At 46.3% G+C, this 6,834-nt stretch overlaps 2 non-coding genes across 2 annotated transcripts; one reads left to right on the forward strand and one right to left on the reverse strand.

Moving 5' to 3' along the window:
• Positions 1 to 4,613: 4,613 nt before the first annotated feature.
• Trnap-cgg (transfer RNA proline (anticodon CGG)) lies at positions 4,614 to 4,688 on the reverse strand. The gene has a single exon. It is a non-coding gene; the product is annotated as a tRNA-Pro (tRNA).
• Positions 4,689 to 4,965: 277 nt separating this feature from the next.
• Trnap-cgg (transfer RNA proline (anticodon CGG)) lies at positions 4,966 to 5,039 on the forward strand. Its single transcript has one exon. It is a non-coding gene; the product is annotated as a tRNA-Pro (tRNA).
• The last annotated feature ends 1,795 nt before the right edge of the window (positions 5,040 to 6,834 follow it).

Here is a 6,834-nt window from a genome sequence, read left to right on the forward strand (position 1 = left end):
TCTGAAGTCATCAGTCCCCTGGAACCTAGGACTACTTAAACCCAACTAAGCTAAGGACATCACATACATCCATGCCCGAGGCAGGATTCGAACCTACGACCGTAGCGGTCGCGCGGTTATAGACTTAAGTGCCCAGAACCGCTCGGCCACAGCGGCCGGCTCCTCCTTTCAATCTCCGTACGTACGTCGAAATGGCAGATAGTGAGATAACCGATCATGGAACAGAGAAACAACTACTACTAAGAGTAGTGGAAAGGCATCAGAACTAGATGAGATGCTCATAAGATTCTACAAAGATTGTGCGAACGAACGTGCCCCTTCTAGCAGTAATTTGTCGTAGTTCGTTTGAGCATGGAACGGTACCTAGCGAGTGGAAGAAAATTCAGGCCATTCCCGTTTTTAAGAAGGCAGTGGGACAGATGCACACAATTACAGACCCGTATCACTGACGTTAATCTGTTGCATAAATATGTAACGTGTTTAATGCTCAAGTAACGTAACGAGAAGGAAAATTCCTCTATAAAAATCAACACAGATTCCACAAACAGAGATCCTGAGAAACTCAGCTCGCTCCCCCGGGTTCGATTCCCGGCGGGGTCAGAGATTTTCTCTGCCTCGTGATGGCTGGGTGTTGTGTGCTGTCCTTAGGTTAGTTAGGTTTAAGTAGTTCTAAGTTCTAGGGGACTGATGACCATAGATGTTAAGTCCCATAGTGCTCAGAGCCATTTGAACCAATCAGCTCGCTCTGTTCCTTCATGAGATCCACAGTGGAATGGATATTGGCGCTCAGCCTGATGGTACGTTCCCTGAGTCCGGGAAGGCATTCGACAACGTGCTGCACCGCCGTTTCGTGAAAAAGAAATTACGAGATTATCGAGTATCGGGGTACATTTGCAACTGGACTGGAAACTTCCTTGCAGACAGAACTCAAGACGTCGCTCTCAACAGAACAAAATTCACTGATGTAAAGATTATTTCGCAATATCCAAAGGAAGTGTGATAGGACGGTTACTGTTTACGATGTATATAAATGATCTAACAGAAAGCGTCGGATACTCTCTAAGGCAGTTCGCAGATGATGTTGTTGTCTATAACAAAGTGGCAACGCCAGAAGATAGCAAACATTTGCAGAATGACCTCTAAAGACTTGATGAATAGTGCAGGCTCTGGTAGTTTACCCCAACGTAAATACAGGGTTATTACAAATGATTGAAGCGATTTCACAGCTCTACAATAACTTTATTATTTGAGATATTTTCACAATGCTTTGCACACACATACAAAAACTCAAAAAGTTTTTTTAGGCATTCACAAATGTTCGATATGTGCCCCTTTAGTGATTCGGCAGACATCAAGCCGATAATCAAGTTCCTCCCACACTCGGCGCAGCATGTCCCCATCAATGAGCTCGAAAGCATCGTTGATGCGTGCTCGCAGTTCTGGAACGTTTCTTGGCAGAGGAGGTTTAAACACTGAATCTTTCACATAACCCCACAGAAAGAAATCGCATGGGGTTAAGTCGGGAGAGCGTGGAGACCACGACATGAATTGCTGATCATGATCTCCACCACGACCGATCCATCGGTTTTCCAATCTCCTGTTGAAAGATGAAGTCGGCGCTGTCGGTCTCCAGTTGTGGCATAAGCCAATTTTCTAGCATGTCCAGATACACGTGTCCTGTAACGTTTTTTCCGCTGAAGAAAAGGGGGCTGTAAGCTTTAAACCGTGAGATTGCACAAAACACGTTAACTTTTGGTGAATTGCGAATTTCCAGCACGAATGCGTGAGGATTCTCTACCGCCCAGATTCGCACATTGTGTCTGTTCACTTTACCATTAAGAAAAAATGTTGCTTCACCACTGAAAACAAGTTTCACACTGAACTCATCCTCTTCCATGAACCGCGCCGAAAATTCAAAGCGTTTGACTTTGTCATCGGGTGTGAGGCCTTGTAGCAATTGTAAACGGTAAGGCTTCTGCTTTAGCCTTTTCCGTAAGATTTTCCAAACCGTCGGCTGTGGTACGTTTAGCTCCCTGCTTGCTTTATTCGTCGACTTCCGCAGGCTACGCGTAAAACTTGCCCGCACGCGTTCAACCGTTTCTTCGCTCACTGCAGGCCGACCTGTTGATTTCCCCTTACAGAGGCATCCATACCATAGCCGAATGGAGTTAGCAGTTGGTGGATCTTTGTTGAACTTCGTCCTGAAGTGTCGTTGCACTGTTATGACTGACTGGTGTGAGTGCATTTCAAGCACGACATACGCTTCCTCGGCTCCTGTCGCCATTTTGTCTCACTGCGCTCTCGAGCGCTCTGGCGGCAGAAACCTGAAGTGCGGCTTTAGCCGAACAAAACTTTATGAGTTTTTCTACGTATCTGTAGTGTGTCGTGACCATATGTCAATGAATGGAGCTACAGTGAATTTATGAAATCGCTTCAATCATTTGTAATAGCCCTGTACATGTAAATTATTGCGCACACATAGGAAAAGAAATCCACTGCCTTTTAGTTACACTATTAATGAGAAACCGTTGGAAACACTATCTGCCGTAAGACATCTTGGAATAACTATCCGGAGTGACCTGAAGTATAACGACCACATAAAACAAATAGTGGGAAAAGCAGATGCCAAAATCAGATTCACAGGCAGAATCTTAAAGATATATAAGGCAGTGGTTTACAAGGCGCTTGTTCGATCAGTTCTTGAGTACTGTTCATCTGTCAGGGATTGCTACTAGATAGAACTGCTACAAGAGATAGAGAAGATACAACGGAGAGCTGCACATTTTATCACAGGATCGTTTAGTTGGCGCAAGAGCGTTACGGAGATGGTTACCAAACTCCGTTGGCAGAAGTTACAAGAGAGGCGTTGTGCATGACGGAGAAATTTACTACTGAAATTTCGAGATAGCATTTTCCGAAAAGTGTCGGGAAACATATCACTTCATCCACGTACGTCTCGCGTAATGGTCATGAGGAGAAAATTCGAGACATTACAGCCATTACAGAGGCTTAGCGACAATCATTCTTTGCACGTGCTATTAGCGAGTAGAACCGGCTTCGAGAGCTCAGTTAGTGGTAGAAAAGATACCCTTCAACACACACCATTAGGTGTCTTACGGAGTATGATGTAGATATAGATATCACCATGACAAAGCATCTTGCATAACGCTGCATCTTCGAGGCTATGATCTATGGATATTAACATTCCTTAAAGTGACAGGCTCACCGAGAGTCCCGACTTGAACCCGACAGAACACCTTTTGGATGAGTCAGAACATCGATTTCGCTATCGACCCCAGCGTCCAATACCACTACCTTTTCTGGATTCGCCTCTTAGGAAGAATGGGCTGCAATTTCTCCACAGACAGACAATTCACGAAACGTGTCCCCAGCAGAGTTCAAGCCATCTTGAAAATGACAAGTGGACATAAACCATACTGATGCCCAGTAGGCCGGCCGGTGTGGCCGTGCGGTACTAAGCGCTTCGGTTTGGAACCGCGTGACCGCTACGGTCGCAGGTTCGAATCCTGCCTCGGGCATGGATGTGTGTGATGTCCTTAGGTTAGTTAGGTTTAAGTGGTTCTAAGCTCTAGGGGACTGATGACCTCAGAAGTTAAGTCCCATAGTGCTCAGAGCCATTTGAACCATTTTTTGATGCCCAGTATCCGGATAATGTTGATAAGTCAGTGTAAATGTAGTAGTGGTGTAAACGTTTTCTTTACAGATGCACTAATATGTCATTTGTATATATCGCGGATTTTCCTAAACTTGCGACGAGTTTTTGTGTTTAGGCACTACGATACGAGCTGGCTCATCATTCGTATTTGCAGCTCCTTGTGTTTACCGTGTTTGCAGTTAAAATTTCTGGATATAGGTCCTCCAGTTACATAAAACACCGTTTTTTCCACGTTCCCAAATATGTTTCAGCACCTCTGTGCCATCATTAGCGGGTTTCGGTTACGTTTAATCTTTGCACTCGGTTCGCCTGGTTTTTCAGGACCACTTGTGTAATGTTTATTACTGGTAGCTTGTCATGTATTTTGTGTACCAAGCCCTTTTATTCTCAGCATCATAGTGAGGTGTTGTGAAACACACAAATATTTCACCTATTTTCGCAAATAAGGTCAAAAAGCACTTTACACTTCACACAATTACACTGTGTTTTGGTGAAGTGCAAAGTTCTTTTACGATATTATTTTTGAAAATACGTGTTATATTTACGTGAGCTTTACAACACCTCACAGTGATGCTGAGAATAAAAGGGCTTTCTACACAAATACATGACAAGCTTCCTGTAAGAAATAATGCACAATTGGTTCTGAAAAACGGCGCAAACCGAGTGTAAACGTTAAATAAAACGGAAACCCACTGATGATGGCACAGAGGTGCTGAAACATGTTTGTGAACTTGGAAAAAACAGTGTTTTGCATAACTGGCGGACCTTACATCCAACAATTACGAGCTGTCTCACTTCCTATACTTGGATGACAACAGGACAACAGCATAGAAGTATACTTCATCTAAGTGGATAAACTGCTCTCTCTCTAGAATGAGATTTTCACTCTGCAGCGGAGTGTGCGCTGATATGAAACTTCCTGGCAGATTAAAACTGTGTGCCCGACCGAGACTCGAACTCGGGACCTTTGCCTTCCGCGGGCAAGTGCTCTACCAACTGAGCTACCGAAGCACGACTCACGCCCGGTACTCACAGCTTTACTTCTGCCAGTACCTCTTGGCACACAGTTTTAATCTGCCAGGAAGTTTCATATCAGCGCACACTCCGCTGCAGATTGAAAATCTCATTCTGGAAACATCCCCAAGGCTGTGGCTAAGCCATGTCTCCGCAATATCCTTTCTTTCAGGAGTGCTAGTTCTGCAAGTTTCGCAGGAGAGCTTCTGTAAAGTTTGGAAGGTAGGAGACGAGGTACTGGCAGAAGTAAAGCTGTGAGTACCGGGCGTGAGTCGTGCTTCGGTAGCTCAGTGGTAGAGCACTTGCCCGCGGAAGGCAAAGGTCCCGAGTTCGAGTCTCGGTCGGGCACACAGTTTTAATCTGTCAGGATGCTCTCTCTCTCTCTCTCCGTCCGAAGAGGCCTTGAAAGGCCCAGCGGGACCGACCAGCCACCGTGTCATCCTCACACCACAGGCGTCACTGGATGCGGATATGGAGGATCATGCGGTCAGCATACCGCTCTCCAGGCCGTATAACAGTTACGAGACCGGAGCCGCTTCTTCTGAGTCAAGAACCTCCTTAGTTTGCCTGACAAGGGTTGAGTGCACCCCGCTTGCTAACAGCGCTCGGCAGACGGGATGGTCACCCATCCAAGTGCTGGCCCAGGCCGACAGCGCTTAACTTCGGTGATCTGACGGGAACCGATGTTACCACTGCGACAAGGTCGTTGGCAAATGGATAAACTTGACAAAGAAAAATTCGTTACTTGTCTCCTAAATCATTTTCGTTTTTAACGCCTCGCGCTTAAACGCCATATAAAACCCAGTGAGAACTGTTGTCATTTCTCAAATAACACTGCGCTTTGGGCGCAAGGAAATATAAATAATTTAAATATCAATTTCTACACTACTCTTGTCTGTCACCAATTGAGCCGTGTAGGTCGGCGTCATACAAAGCAGTGTTCACGGCCGGTACGGCCTCCGTTGTGATATTCGTTTAACGGTCATTAGGCCGTGGTCCATGGCATGTTTGTCTGGAAAGCACTCATCGTCCAATGCTGGAGACATCATCAGAGGCTATAACGACTCTGGAATCAGATACAATACCAAACGTGCTCAACAAGCCCAACTCTTTAGACGTACGCACACAATTGTCGGTTCGTCAGATGCCTAAGATCCAACGTGCGATATGGTGCTTGTAGTGGGGAAGATTTTTTAAAAAAGAGGTGGAACCCCTCCACGCCCACACCGGCATGATGGCCAACACAAAAGGTCTACTGCCATCTCTGCAGAAGGGTTAGTATTCACTAAAGTGAGGTGTCGCAGGAAGTGGGTACTGCGATGTTTGCGTACGTCTGGTTAGGATTAACCATTAATACGCGCTCATCTGGAGATAGATTGGTCGAAATCTGACGAAGGGTAGCGGTTTGAAGGGTAGAGGAAAAAAAGCGCCAAGGCAAGAGCCAAGGGAAAAAAACCTCTGCGAAAGTTAGGTCGGGTGGTAAGAGCAGTAGCGGTTGTCTTGCTGCCTGGTATAGGTTGTGCAAGGATAGGCTTTATTAGTAGTGGGTATCATGCATGTCGATACCTTGACGTTGTGCGTTTGTGCTGCTCGGCGGCTGGCGCTGGGTGCTGGTACAGAGTCCTCGTTCAGCGTCAGCAACCTGCAACAGTTAGGTTTGTTATCGATCTTGTATCCGATAGGTCATATACCGGAGGCACAGTGTGAGGGAATGTTGGCAGATTGTTTGTGCGTCTGTGGGCGAGCTCGTCGGTGTCCCTGCTGTGGCCTGTTGGTCGGCTCTAATAGCAGCTGGTAGTTGCCAGTCAGTGTTGCTGATATGCAGGGGCTTGCCGACGGTTGTCGCTGTTTGCGTATGTTAATCATAGGTGGCTATGCCCTAGCTAGCAGTGTCTTTGGCCGCTTGTGCTTCCACCTGTGGTTGTAAGTAGTGGGGAAGAGTCGACGGTGTTCGCTTTATATAGCAATAAGGCCAACCACTTGTCAGCTTTTAGGCCTTCTTTTTCTAGTAAAAACTTTTTCTTCTCTTTAATACCTCAGCCCTTTCTGCACAGCCGTGCGGAGTGGCTGTGTGGTTTGAGGCGCCATGACACAGATTGCGCGGCCCCTCCCGCCGGAGGTTAGAGCGCTCCATCGGGTATGGG

The sequence above is a fragment of the Schistocerca cancellata genome, chromosome 3 (assembly GCF_023864275.1).
Source record: "Schistocerca cancellata isolate TAMUIC-IGC-003103 chromosome 3, iqSchCanc2.1, whole genome shotgun sequence".
In the NCBI taxonomy this organism is placed as follows: domain Eukaryota; kingdom Metazoa; phylum Arthropoda; class Insecta; order Orthoptera; family Acrididae; genus Schistocerca; species Schistocerca cancellata.